Below are 13736 nucleotides of genomic sequence, written 5' to 3' on the forward strand. Positions count from 1 at the left end.
TACGAAAAGAACTCACTTTAAAGCCGTAAAAAATTATGTCGTCACATCTTAGCCCACAGGTAAAACAACTTTTCTCGTGGTTCGCAGTAGTGAAACAATTTCTTTTTGGTAGAAAATTTTCTTCTACTTTATTTTCCCCCCAAAGATATTTCCACTGCTCAGGAATACTTCTCGCCAGATTTCTGTTTTCTAAAAGATTTCACAAGCAGACTGCTGGCTGCCAATGAAGGTGCTGTAGCTAATATGCTCATTACATTGCATTGCTAACAAAAACTGATTAACACATTCGGTGCAAAGTGACATATCTATTCCATATCCCATGGGCACAGAAAATGATGTTTCCCCCCCAAATTACCTGTTCCCCTCTTTTTACAAGCCCCAAATGTTAGCTAGTATACATGCTAATATTGGTAAACAAACCCAATAGCAACTGGTAGGACATCATATGTCTAAAGCTCTAAAATTGTATTCAGATTTCAGTTTTCAGATTTTGATACTAAGTGTTAGTAGGTGGGAGGATCAAAGGTGAAGACTAGGAATGGTTAGGCCAACCACCAATACTACTGGAAAAAAACCCAAACTACATGTCTGTCAGTGGGGTTAGCAGAATCATCACCACACACAATAAAAGACAACGCATTAATTTATTCTGGCTTACAAAAGATAATGTATTTTCACTCAATAATAATAGCTAACATTGAGCACTTACTATGTGTCACTGTTCTAAATATTTTATATGCATTATTTACTTCAGTCCTCACAATAACCCAGTGGACTAGGTATTATTATCATCTCCATTTTATAGATCATTTTTCAAATCAAATGCAAGCTCTTTATCACTGCCTTTAAAATCTCCACCAAATGTTCTCAACTTCCACTATATCCCCTCTTCTTGCCATTCCAGTCCTCATTTCTTACTTAAAAACTTGACTGATATATCTCATATATCCTTTCTAATATGAAATGAGCAGTTTTCTTCTCTAGCCAGCTTCTTTCTCCTCCCTTACTACCACGGAAGTTTTCTTCATGAAAATGTTCTCAATTAACCCCTTCCTCACATGCTTATTAAAAGTGACCACTATAGAAGTACATAGAGTAAAAAGTGAGTACCTACCCCCAAAAAAGGGAACACCTCAACAGCACTCCTTAACATTTTACAAAAAGACGAATATTCTATATTTATTGTCCTATAACGTGACTTTAAAAAAAGTTAACAATGGACATCTTTCTACATCAGCAAATAAAGATTCATTGCATTCCTAATAGCTTAATGGTATTCCGTTGTATGGACCCACCATACATTACTTAACCAGTCCCTAACTGACAGACATCATTTTTTTGCAGGAACAAACAATGCTATAAAGAAAAACTTTGTACTCATATTTTTCATGCACGTGTATAAATATATCTATAGGTCAAATTTCTAGAAGTGGAATCTCTGGGTCACTGGGTATGCACATTTAAAATTCCAACAGACATTGCAAATTTACCTTCAAGGGAACTTATGTTCCCATCAGTAGTGTGTGAGAATTCCAATTTCCCCACATCCTCATCACTACTAGCTATCATCAACTTGTTTAATCTCTTCATCTAATAGGTAAAAAAGTGGTACTTATGCTTTATGTTATGTTTATTTAAATGAGTAGAATTAGAATTTATAGCTTAAATAGGTTTGGAACTTATTACTAGCTGTAGGCTAAGCTGAATGGCCTATGGAGAAAAAATATAATTCAAGAAGCACATTAACAGTATAACTAGGGAGACTGGTAATGTTTAACCAATTTGGGATTTTAGCATGGAGTGGACAATGACGCCATCACAAATGAGTTTGATCTCTTCACTAAAGCACGATCCTTACCTTTCACTTGAAATTCACTGCTATCAGTTCTTCACATTATGCCATATATTTTTGAAATGTTTCTTTTAAAAGAGTATATTCAACTTCCTAGTCATACATTCACTTTCTTATTTTTACTTTCTCACAACACCCCTGTGTGATCAGGCCACTTTGATATTTTACTTTTTCATATGTTGTTTATTAATCTGACCTTTGACCTCTTTTAGATGTTAAAGCACAAGAGTGTAATCAATATCTAACCATGAACATCCAATATAATTAAGACAATTGATACAGGTGGTTAGAACATAGAAAAAGGAGAGTAAAAAAAGTAAATGTTAGCAATGGCCAACCATAGAAACATTCTACATTCTAGATTATGAAAACAAAACACTAACAGAGCCCCACATACTCAGTGAACGCTAACAAAAATGAGATGCCCTCTGTTCATGAACGCTGATTCACTGTCAAAGGCTACATGTCTATGATTACAATGCTACTAGCAACGATGGTTGAACTGAGCTATTCACACATTTTCTCACCTGATTTTCTTTGTGGCCACCTCCAGGTAACAATTTTTGTTAGGGAGACTCTAATTAGCTCTAACAGGGATTTTGACCTTATTATCCCGATAAATTAGTATCCATAACTGAAAAAATAAGTACCACAAATTATCTAGCATTCTAGAAAGGTTTTGGCTCAGAACTGATAAATCAGTAAACCCCTCTCTGCCCTTCAATTCTCAATTTAAATTTATATTCTTCACAGAACAAACTGATACTTAAGACTTTATTTCAAAGTCAAAAGCTCTTGCTACATTAACATGCCCACATGGCCTATCTGAGTGAACACATGACAGATACTACACATCATCTTTTCCATGTCAGAGACTGAAAGAGACAGAGTGGGGGCAGGAAAGAGCAGAACACCAATGTGACAAAGTGCTAAAGGCAAGCTGTAAATTGTCTTTTGGTCACTCAGGCTGCATTTTGAAAAAGCTGACGGAAAAGTAGGGCCTATCTTTCCTTTGGAGAGAATCAACTGTCATATAAAAGCATCTTCCTAACTCACTAGCAACAGTGCTGCCCTCCCACCCCTCACATAACTTGCCCAGCTAGAGAAGCACTGCTGGTTTCTAAAGACAATGACAAAAAGCTCTGTATTCTGTCGATGGGAGGGAGCAGTGAAGACCAGCTTCCTGGGCTCTAAACTATGCCAGACTGCCCTGCTAATCCCCCCTAAATCCCACAGTGTTGGGGTGGGGGTGGGGGTGAGGGTGGGAGACAGAATAGAAAACAATCCAAAGTTGAATCAAGGGCAGTAGCTCTGGATTATAAGAGGTCATAACATTTCTGTTTGAATGAGGGAGGGAGCGGGGGACGGTGTGGCAGGGGAAGGGCAGATACAAAAGCCTGTATGTTTATAAAAATACAACACAAAAATAAATTTTATCCCTGATCCTTCTGATATGCTAACCAACATCTGTCCCTGATCATTTGCCAGCCCAGGCTGCATAGAAGGCACAGAGTAGCAGGCATTTTCACACAGCGAGGCTGAAAGAGATGTTACTAGAGTGTAAATTACTAATTAGCTCAATAGAAGAAAGGAGAGAAAATACCTGTCACAGAATGCTGTTTACAACTTGACACATAATAAAAACAACCCTGAAAATTTCAGAAGAGTGTCTTACTTTTCAGACTTCTATTAACATGTAAATGGCAAAGGAACAGTATTATAGTCTTTAAAAACTGCCCATGTCTCAGGAACAATAACACACGACTGGAAAGAATGCTTTCCAAATAATCTGTAATTTTCTCATCCTATGAGAGCAAAGTGTTTTTCATTATTACAATCAGCTTTAATACAGAGCAATATTTCATAGCTTTGATGATCACCTAACGGAGGAGGGGAGGTGGCTTCAACTGCTGTATTTTACATTTGTCGGAATCCAGTTAATAATCCTTTCACTGAAATCAGACAGGCCTCATTCTGCAGGTCATGCCTTTATCAAACAGACAGGCCACCATTTTAATAAAGACCGAGGATGAGCTGGAGGGGCAATGGGAATGGGGGTCAGTGAAATCTCCTTATATCACGACAACTGAAAAGACTCCACAAATTTCTGTTAATTTTGGGGGGAGGTAACAGAATGTTAAGATATTTATATTCGTCTCCTTACCATAAGGCAAACCTACTTGTATTAATTGCAAGCAATATTCCTCAGGCAGTCTACTTTACACTTAGATCTTTTCCAGTTCCTTGAAGCAACATAAGGATCTTTAGGTAAAATATGTATTTTACCTACATATGTCTCAGTCATGGTGTTGAACAGCGCTGTGGCTCCTGTTTTCACATAATAATCACCCATACATCATCAAGAACTAGCATATACTGAGGACCCACTGTGTGTGACCACATCATGCCAGGCGCTAAGGAGGTCCCCTACAAAAGGGCAGACCACGACAGTTTTTGCTAATGAGGGATGTTTTTCAAAATACAGTGAAGACAACAAACCATAAAATGACAAAATCCACTCCAAATCCAACCTCGAGATTCCTTTGCTTCACATGCTTGACTAAAATCAAACATATACCAACTTGCTGATATACTCAAAACAGTCTTCCCTTTTCTTTTTAAAAGTAAGGCCTTGATATCCATTTTTTTTCAAATTTACTTGTTTAAATATATGCACATGAGAGAAAATGATAAAGTAAATGGGGCAAAATAAAAAGCAATTCGTGAATTTGAAGAAGGGTATATAGAAGTTCCTTGTATCATTTTTGCAACTTTTCTATAAGGTTTGAAACATTGTAAAAAAATCCAAAGTCAGAAAAAAATTGAGTAGTAACAAAAAAGCTTTCTGCTAGGGTTGTTATGAGTTTCAAACAATTTACCTACTTAGCTCATGCTGGGCACTTAGAAACCCTAATTATTAGTTATTTTGAAAAATGAGTGGGTTGGGGCTTCTTTGGTGGCACAGTGGTTAAGAACCCACCTGCCAATGCAGGTGAGACGGGTTCAAGCCCTGGTACAGGAAGATCCCACATGTCGTGGAGCAACTAAGCCCGTGCGCCACAACTACTGAGCCTGCGTGCCACAACTACTGACGCCCGCGCACCTAGAGCCTGTGCTCCGCAACGAGAAGCCACCGCAATGAGAAGCCCGCGCACCGCAACGAAGAGTAGCCCCCACTCTCCGCAACTAGAGGAAGCTTGCGCGCAGCAAAGACGACCCAATGCAGCCAAAAATAAATACATTAAAAAAAATAAAAAAAGAGTAGGTCAATTGTAACAAATGAACCACTTCGATGAGGGATGTTGATAACGGGGTGGGGGGAGGCTATGCATGTGTTGGGGCAGGGAAATCTCTGTACCTTCCCTTCAATTTTACTGTGAACCTAAAACTGCTCTAAAAAAATTAAAGTCTTAAAAAAAAAGTGAATCAATTATTTAAGCAAATTAAAGCATGAATAAATAGTATTTAGTATGTTGCTTGCATAGGCACACATAAAGAGAAGATAGAAAAAATCAGCAAGAGTCTGAACAGATTTTGCCTATGGATAGCCACACTGAAATCTGAGTTCCATTTTTTCCTCAATGGGCAATAATCTCTCATCTGCAAACCTGTATGGACTTGTTATATATCATACAGGTTTGCAGATGAGAGACTGTTGCCCACTGAGGAAAAGTCCAGGGCCTTTTTCTAGCTAAAAAGGTAATTCATTAAACTGTGATGCAATTAGGCATTTTATTGATTTGGGGTTGTTTTGTTTTATAAATACAATTTTGCAACAAAAAATTACAAGCATGTAAGAACCGTGATGTAATCTTTGCATGAAATATGGCCCTTATTGGTATCTGTCCCAGGTTCCAATCTAGGAAGGAACTGAGAAACAGTTAATAACAGAACTATAGGGCTAATTTAAGGATTGGCAAACAAAACTGGTTAGGGTTAAAATAATGCGGAGAAAAGCATGGTGGGGGATCATTTCACAACAGTCAAGCAGAGGTAATACAGAAGCAGACTGCCCACAAAATGCCAAGGTTCAAATCCCACCCCCACCTTATTCTACTTTATAAACTAAAAAGAAAGATTAAATGTATCATTTAGTTACTACTTGACAAAAAAAAACAGCATTATCTGTACTATAAGATTATCAACTATCAAACAAGTAGCTGTAGAAAGGTCTGAATATAACCCCGGGCAAGTCATTTAATCTCAAGGAGCCTGTATTTCAACACATGTAAAATGGGAACAGTAATAGTGCTGGCCTCATTGGATTGCTGTAAGAAGTAAGTGAGTTACAATCTGCAAAGAGCTTACAACAGCGTCTGGCACAAAAGCACTATACATGGGTAGCTACTATTATTGAGTTTACAAAGAAATAGGGTCTTCTTAATACTATAGTAAGCAGGTATTTTTACTCAAAAATCAAGAATGGGGCAAGAGAGAACAAACAAATATTGTACTGTGTTCTGCTTAGACAGAAGACACTGTCCTTATAGAGAAAATAATTAAATGCTGGAAAACAGTACCTACAAAGGTTGCCACATTACCTGTGAAGATTTACACAAATAGGATACATTTTTATCTACCTGGAATGATTTAAGTGGGATACTGACTGAAGTTGAAGGATAAACTAGAGGTCCTTTCAAGGTCTCTTCCCATCCAAAGAATCTACAATTAACCAGAAAAACATTTAATTATGTACAACCTACTTGTTGAATATATAAACTTACAAGTTTTTGGCTTAGGGACTTCTCTGGTGGCACAGTGGTTGAGAATCTGCCTGCCAACGCAGGGGACACAGGTTCACTCCCTGGTCCCAGAAGATCCCACATGCCGCAGAGCAACTAAGCCCGTGCGCCACAACTACTGAGCCTGCATGCCACAACTAGTGAAGCCTACGAGCCTTAGGGCTCACATACCGCAACTACTGAGCCTGCATGCTTCAACTACTGAAGCCCATGCACCTAGAGCCCGTGCTCCGCAACAAGAGAAGCCACCGCAATGAGAAGCCCGCGCACCACAACAAAGAGTAGCCCCCGCTCGCCACAACTTGGGAAAGCCCACGGTCAGCAACGAGGACCCAATGCAGTCAAAGAAAAGTTTTCCGCTTAGCAAATAAGATTGTAGTCAAAATAAAGTAAATTGAGTAGAATTCTACTTGATGAACAAATGAAGATAAAGTTTAAATTTATCACTGGATTCCTTATTGATAAATAGTATTATTTGTACTAAAAGATTGTCCATTTTCAATTTTAGAAATATCAACTGAGGGACTTCCCTGGTGGTGCAGTGGTTAAGACTCCACGCTCCTGGGGCTTCCCTGGTGGCGCAGTGGTTAAGAATCCGCCTGCAAATGCAGGGGATACAGGTTTGAGCCCTGGTCCGGAAAGATCCCACATGCCGCGGAGCAAGTGAGCCCGCGCGCCACAGCTACTGAGCCTGCACTCTAGAGCCCGCGTGCCACAACTACTGAAGCCCACATGCCTAGAGCCCGTGCTCCGCAACAAGAGAAGCCACCGCAATGAGAAGCCCACACACCACAACTAAGAGTAGCCCCCACTCACTGCAACTAGAGAAAGCCCACGTGCAGCAACGAAGACCCAACGCAGCCAAAAGTAAATAAATAAAATAAATAAATTTATATATATATATAAAAAGACTCCACGCTCCCAATGCAGGGGACCCAGGTTCAATCCCTGGTCAGGGAACTAGATCCCACATGCACACTGCAACTAAGGAGCCCATGAGCCACAACTAAGGAGCCCACCTGCCGCAACTAAAGACCCAGCCCAACAAAATAAATAAATACATGAATAAATAAATTTTTTTTAAAAAGAAATATCAACTTAGAAATAACCACTCACAACAAGAAGTGGTGATTTAACACACTATGGCAGCATACAGAAACAATAGATAAGACCCAAATGGACTTTCCCTTTGTTTAGCTTATAGTTTATATTTTCTTCTTCATCATTATCAAATAAGTCTAAAATAATTTATGTAAAGATATCAGGTACAAAACAATTACATTATAAAAATGGCGGGACTTCCCTGGTGGTCCAGTGGGTAAGACTCCACGCTCGCAGTGCAGAGGGTCCAGGTTCAATTCCTGGTTGGGGAACTAGATCCCACATGCATGCCACAACTAAGAAGCCTGCATGCCACAACTAAGAGTCTGCATGCTGCAACAAAGACCTGGTGCAGCCAAAATAAATAAATAAATATTTATAAATAAATAAATATGGCAATACCACACACAGAGCACAACCTATTAGCAATGCCAGACATACCTAGAAATGAAGGGAAAATGCAGACACATCTCACAGAAACAGGTGCCTCATAGCAAAGTTACTCTTCAGCTTGAAAGTTAACATTTCAGACTAATCCTCTTGAAACTTAGAAGGAAAAATAGTAATTTTTTAAAATCCTGTTAAACTGCTAAATCAATCTAGTCACCCTGAACACCTCTCAACAGAATCTAGAATCCATGAACATAGCAGCTGCATCCAGAAAGATTTAAGATCCTAAATTATTAAAATACATTAATAACCAATGTCTCTGATATCCACTAATCAAAATCTAATCTTTGCTAACTATCACAGATGCTATCAACCATTTGATCTTTGCCGTTTATACAAATACCCACAAAACAGCAGCAATCCAAAATTTACACAACTTTGAAGAAAAAGCATCTTTGTGTAACTGAATGTACACTAACGAAATAACCTCAAATAAGTCTCGAGAATAGTTTGCATTTTTTTCTTAAGTACATTATATGCTATCTTTGCCACCATCAAATGCAAATAATCATTCATATTCTTAGCTAAATGTAAAAGCTTCAGGATAAAAATCATCAAAACAAAATACTTGGTTAAGAATAACCTAAATTTTGTCCCAAATTTCTTATCTTCCTTTTAATTTCCAAAAGTGTCTTAAAAATCAAAAGCTTCTTCTAGAAAATATTAATCTTTTTCATTCACAACTACAAAACAGAAGAGGCAGTGGAGCTGTCCAAGGCTCCAGCTTGCATTATCTTAGAGGTTTTTTCATGATAAAAATTACCCATAAACCCATTATTTAACCTAAAAGGTAAGTCCCACTCTAAAATCCTCTACTATTCTAAACCTCCCTTTCTTTATTCTATTTTTGTTAAATGGGTGAGTTCCCTACTACAGTATAAAGAGTCCCACACAAAGCTAAAGGTAGCTTAGGAACTAGGTGTCCTCACTGCCCCGATTTAAATGTCATCCCCGGCAAACTTCCCTGGTTGGCTATTCGCCTTTCTCTGAAATGATTTCTCAATATTCTCCAGCCACCAAAAACAATTAGGCAGAAATCTGGTTGATCAAACAAAACAAAAAGATTTTCATCTTTCTCTATCTCAACAACAGTGTGTTCCCCATTGAAAATGAAAAGGCTATCGATAAAGCACTGCCCAGTGCTTGTCATTTATCACACTGCTACAACACAACACTGTCACACCAGACAGGCACAACCACACTGGAAATACAACCCATTTCCCCATTATCACAACACTGGTGAAATGCAGAGCTTCTCGGCACCCAGTTGATGCTTCATCATTCATACATGAACAAAATCAAATCAAAATGGGTCTCATCTTTTCAAAGTGGACATGAAAAGTCGATTTAAAAAGCCATGAAAGGTGGAAGCAGATTCAAGATTCCCTGAAGAGAGAAAGAGGTTTCTGGAATATCCTACTTTCATGGACAAAAGGACTCACAGTTTCAACACACTCACAGTTCTCTTCTCAACAAAGAATTCCTTTCCTTCACCCCCTACCTCCACTGTTACTTTTTGGTTTTTGCTCCTATCTCTAGGTCTCTTTGCACTCACCATGGTTCCTCCTCTTCTGCACCAAAGGCTCCCTACACTTGATCCTTCACTACAGCGTCTCTGCCCTGATCCACGAGGACCTTCTGGAGCATCTCCCCCAACTGCACACTTAATTCCCACCCCTGTGCAGTCTACCCCAGCTCTACATCCATCAGGCTTCCCCAAGCTGCCCTTAACCCTGTTCTCTTCCCTCACTCCCCATCTCATCCTTTAAATCCTGGGGCCCACCTCTTCCTTGCTCCTCTGCTGGTCCGCTTTACATCCTGTCTCTTAACCTCCCTGTTTGTACCTTGGATCTTGCTGAACCTCGTCAGTTAACACAATTCCCCAGTTATCCTGTCCCAGACCGTCATCACTTCTCACACCCTCACCCTCTTCTCCTTTCAGCTTTCTGGTCCCCGAATTGTCCTACAAACGCCCCATCTCTCATCTCTATTTCCTTTCACCCTTCCACTCCCACCGCACTTATTCCTAACTCCACCTGGTTCTAGCCCAGTGTCTCATTCCCCCTCCCTCACTTTCAAGAATTTACACCCACTGCCCACCCACTAACCCATACCTTTCTCAGAACCTCGCAGTTCCCACCCACCGCCGGTCCTAGACCTTCAGCTCATCTCGCTCTGCACTAGTTCACACCCTTGTCACGTCTGGCTCTTAATCACTCTCTCTCCTCTACTCCCAACTACTACCCCAGCTCTGCCCCTCCTTGCCTTCCACTTGCAACACTTACCCCAGTAACCCTCACCCCACTACCATCCCCTTCAGAGCTTTCCCCTCCAAACCCCTTCTCTCACACCTAAGCCGAGGAGCCGTCTTCCTAGGCTCTGTCTTCCTAACCTCACTCCCGGCCCGGCTTCCTTATCACCCACCCTGGGTTTTGCCTCCTTCCAACCTCCTTGGCTGGCTTTTTCTCACTCCTCTCCCTGCCTTCTAACCCTTTCTCCCCTTAATCCTCCTCGTCTCATTCACAGACCCGTTCCCCCCAACCGTTCCCAAGCCTTCCTTCCCTTCTCCCCTCAAAGCTTTTACCCCAAACCCAGCGGTCGCCCACCCCGCCAAAATAAAGGGCCGACCCTCCCGGACAGCCGGCTCTCGCCTCCCGCCGGCCCTCGCCCCAGGCGCCCCCAGCTCGCCGGCGCCGCGGTCCCGCCCCCTGCCGCCGCTCCTCCCGCCCGTGAGGCGCGCGCCGCCTTTGTCGCCCCTCACCCGGTGTGTGAGGTTTTGCTTCTTTAAAGGGGAGGGCCAGTGTGCCGGAGACTCCTGTCCCCGCCTCCGAGTCCCAGAATGGGCTCCCTGGCCGTCGCGCCCTCCCCGGTCCTCGTCCCCCCACCCCCTGGAGCTATCCCCTTTGCTGCCTCCCCACCTCCTCCGCCCCCTCCCCTGACCCCCCTCTATTTACCGCCATCATCAGCACGCGCGAGCTGTCACCAGGGCGCGAGACAACCGAACACGGCCCCGCCCCCTGCCCACCCATTGGCCCGCCCGCCGGAGCCCCGCCCCCGGGCCCCGCATTGCGCCAACGGCGCAGCGCTGGGCCCTGACCCGACACAGACATCCCCTCCGAGGGTTCGCGCCGCGGCTGCCAAGTTTAGGGTTAGCCACCGACGCGCGGCCGATTTGAGCCTGCCGTAAGGGGCGGCGGCGTAGAGGGGCGTTGTGAATCGCGGGTCGAAGTTTGGTTGAAGCACAGGAGGGTAAATAAGGAGGTTTCCAGACAAAGAGACTCTTAAAGGTACAGAGTCTTACGCCTGTCCCTCCTCCTTAAAGGGCCAGAGACTCACCCGAGCCCATCTCCGCCCCCTTCTCCCCAGCCCATTAGCCCGCGGGAACGGTAAAGGAATTTTACGATAGCTCCCCGCACTCCTTTTGGATGGAGCGTCTTTGACATCGCTTCCCAATGCCAAGGGGAAAAGCCTTTCTCATTATCCCGTCTAGGTTTTTGTTTTGTTCTGGTAAAAGACTATTATTTTTCAGTGTCCGAAAGATGCAGCTTCCGAACTGTGGGGTTTCCTGAGGCAGCTTTTGCAAAAGTTACTATTGGCTCCCAGGCGAGTGAGCACGTGTCTGACTTTTGCCACTGATGACCCAGTCGGAATTCAGCTGTTTTATGGAAATCCCCCTAAGAGTTTCGCTGCTGTAAACTGAAGTTCGGCAGATCGTGGGGATGGAGACCCCAGGTAAATAGAACAGCGGTTATTTCTACAAATCTTCTCAGTCTAAGAAAAGGCTTCCTTCCCGAGCAGCCTCTTGGGTGCATTGCCCTGACACAGCTTGGGATGGGGGGGCTTCCTCCAAATAAGACCAACAGTTACATCACCCAACGCAAGGCTAACAAAACAGGTAAAGGCTTACGTTTAAGTACAAGGGCAAGGAAAAGAAATAAACATATGTGTTACCACCTACACTGGCTCAAAGCTACACACCTGTAAATATGAAATAGAGAAGCAACAAAAGCCAAAGAACAACAAATAAAATAAGAAGGGGGAAACAGCATGTGCACGTGTAAGCAAGAATCTACAATGCCCGGAGCCAAACCTGTGAAAACATTTCCAAACTTAGGCTTTTAAGACTTGACGAAAGGAGAAGACCTAGTGGTTGACTGACTGATTTGGTGAGGATTTGCCACGTGGTTCAAGAGCTCAGAGTTAGACCTAAAATTTAGCATTCCCTTTGCTGTCTAACACCTTTAACATAATTTTCTTTAAGGAATTCTTACCTTACATTATAACTCATCTATTTTCTCCTCTTACTCCCCAGCCCCTCGAGAAAATTCTTGGAGAATAAAGATTGGATCTTATTCAATGTTATTTCCCTAACAAAGTACGTGACACCATTATAGGTGCTTTTTTGAGTGAAGTATTTTGGAGCCACTTAAGACTTCTGAAGGAAGGGGTGCTCTCAAAATAGCAATGGGGGTGGTGATTCTCAGTGCTGTGAGTATGTATTAGACCAGTGGTTCTCAAAAGTGTGGCCTGCGGAGCCGTGGTAGCTACAGACTTTTTTCAGGAGGGTCCCTGAAATCAAAACTATTTTCATAGTAATAAGATATTACTTGCCTTTGTCACTGTGATGACATTTGCACTAATGATACAAAAGTCACAATGGGTAAAATTGCTGCTGCCTTATCACAAATCAAGCCAATGGCACTAAATTGTACTAGCAGTCAAGGTATTCTTCACTGCCACCCATTCACAGGAAAAAAATAATATCTGTGTCACTTTAAGGAAGTCCTTGATGAAGCACTAAAATAAAAACTATTTGTTTTATGTAAGAACAAATTTTTTCAATAATACTCCTCTATGTGATTAAGTGGCTGTAGGCATAAAGCACTTTTGTTCCTTACAATGTTTTTCTTGAGGAAAAGAACTTGTGCAATTTCTCTGAATTTTGAGCTGAAGTAGCAATTCATGCAATACCATTTTTACTTGGAAGAACAGCTAACAGATAAATTACAGTCATTCAGCCTTGGGTATCCGAAAGATACTTTCTCAAAAATAAACAAATGGAGCCTGACAGCATTGATCAAACTCAAGCTCTCAGGCAAAACTTAGAATTTTCGAAAACATATCTGCCACTGTGGGCTTAACAGCTTCCCAAGACTTTTCTGATGAGATTGGTGGTGATATTAATAGATATGGTTGTTTGATATTGCAAAATGAAATGTGTCCACATTTAAAAGATCTGCAGTATTTCCAAGATGACCAATGCATGATGCTACAAAATTGTGTATGGGTAAAAGATCCCTTCAAAGTGCAAAATAAACCAATGAATGTTAATATAATAGAGTACAAAAAGTTCACTGATAGAATTTGAGGTTCCACATTGCAACTAACCTTCAGCGGAGCTGTGATGTAGTATCAAAAAACATCCACAATTATCGGAAGACGGTATCACTATACTTCTCCCTTTTTCCAACTACACATCTGTGTGAGGTTGGATTTTCTTCATATTCTTCAACCAAACAACAAATTTCAACACACTGACTGCAGAAGCAGATATTAGAAGCCACTGTCTTCTATTATGTCAGACATTCAAG

General features: G+C 41.6%; 1 protein-coding gene across 2 annotated transcripts in view; it reads right to left on the reverse strand.

Moving 5' to 3' along the window:
• USP49 (ubiquitin specific peptidase 49) overlaps positions 1-13736 on the reverse strand; it is a 74955-nt gene that overhangs the window by 54976 nt on the left and 6243 nt on the right. The window contains exon 1 of one of the 2 annotated variants that reach the window (XM_060308998.1): positions 10907-11027. The exons of the other annotated variant lie outside the window; for it this stretch is intronic. The gene's annotated coding sequence lies outside the window, so the exon portion shown is untranslated. Of the gene's footprint in view, positions 1-10906; positions 11028-13736 lie in introns of those variants that run through there. 2 annotated transcript variants of the gene reach the window in all.

Source organism: Globicephala melas, chromosome 11, assembly GCF_963455315.2.
Source record: "Globicephala melas chromosome 11, mGloMel1.2, whole genome shotgun sequence".
NCBI lineage: Eukaryota > Metazoa > Chordata > Mammalia > Artiodactyla > Delphinidae > Globicephala > Globicephala melas.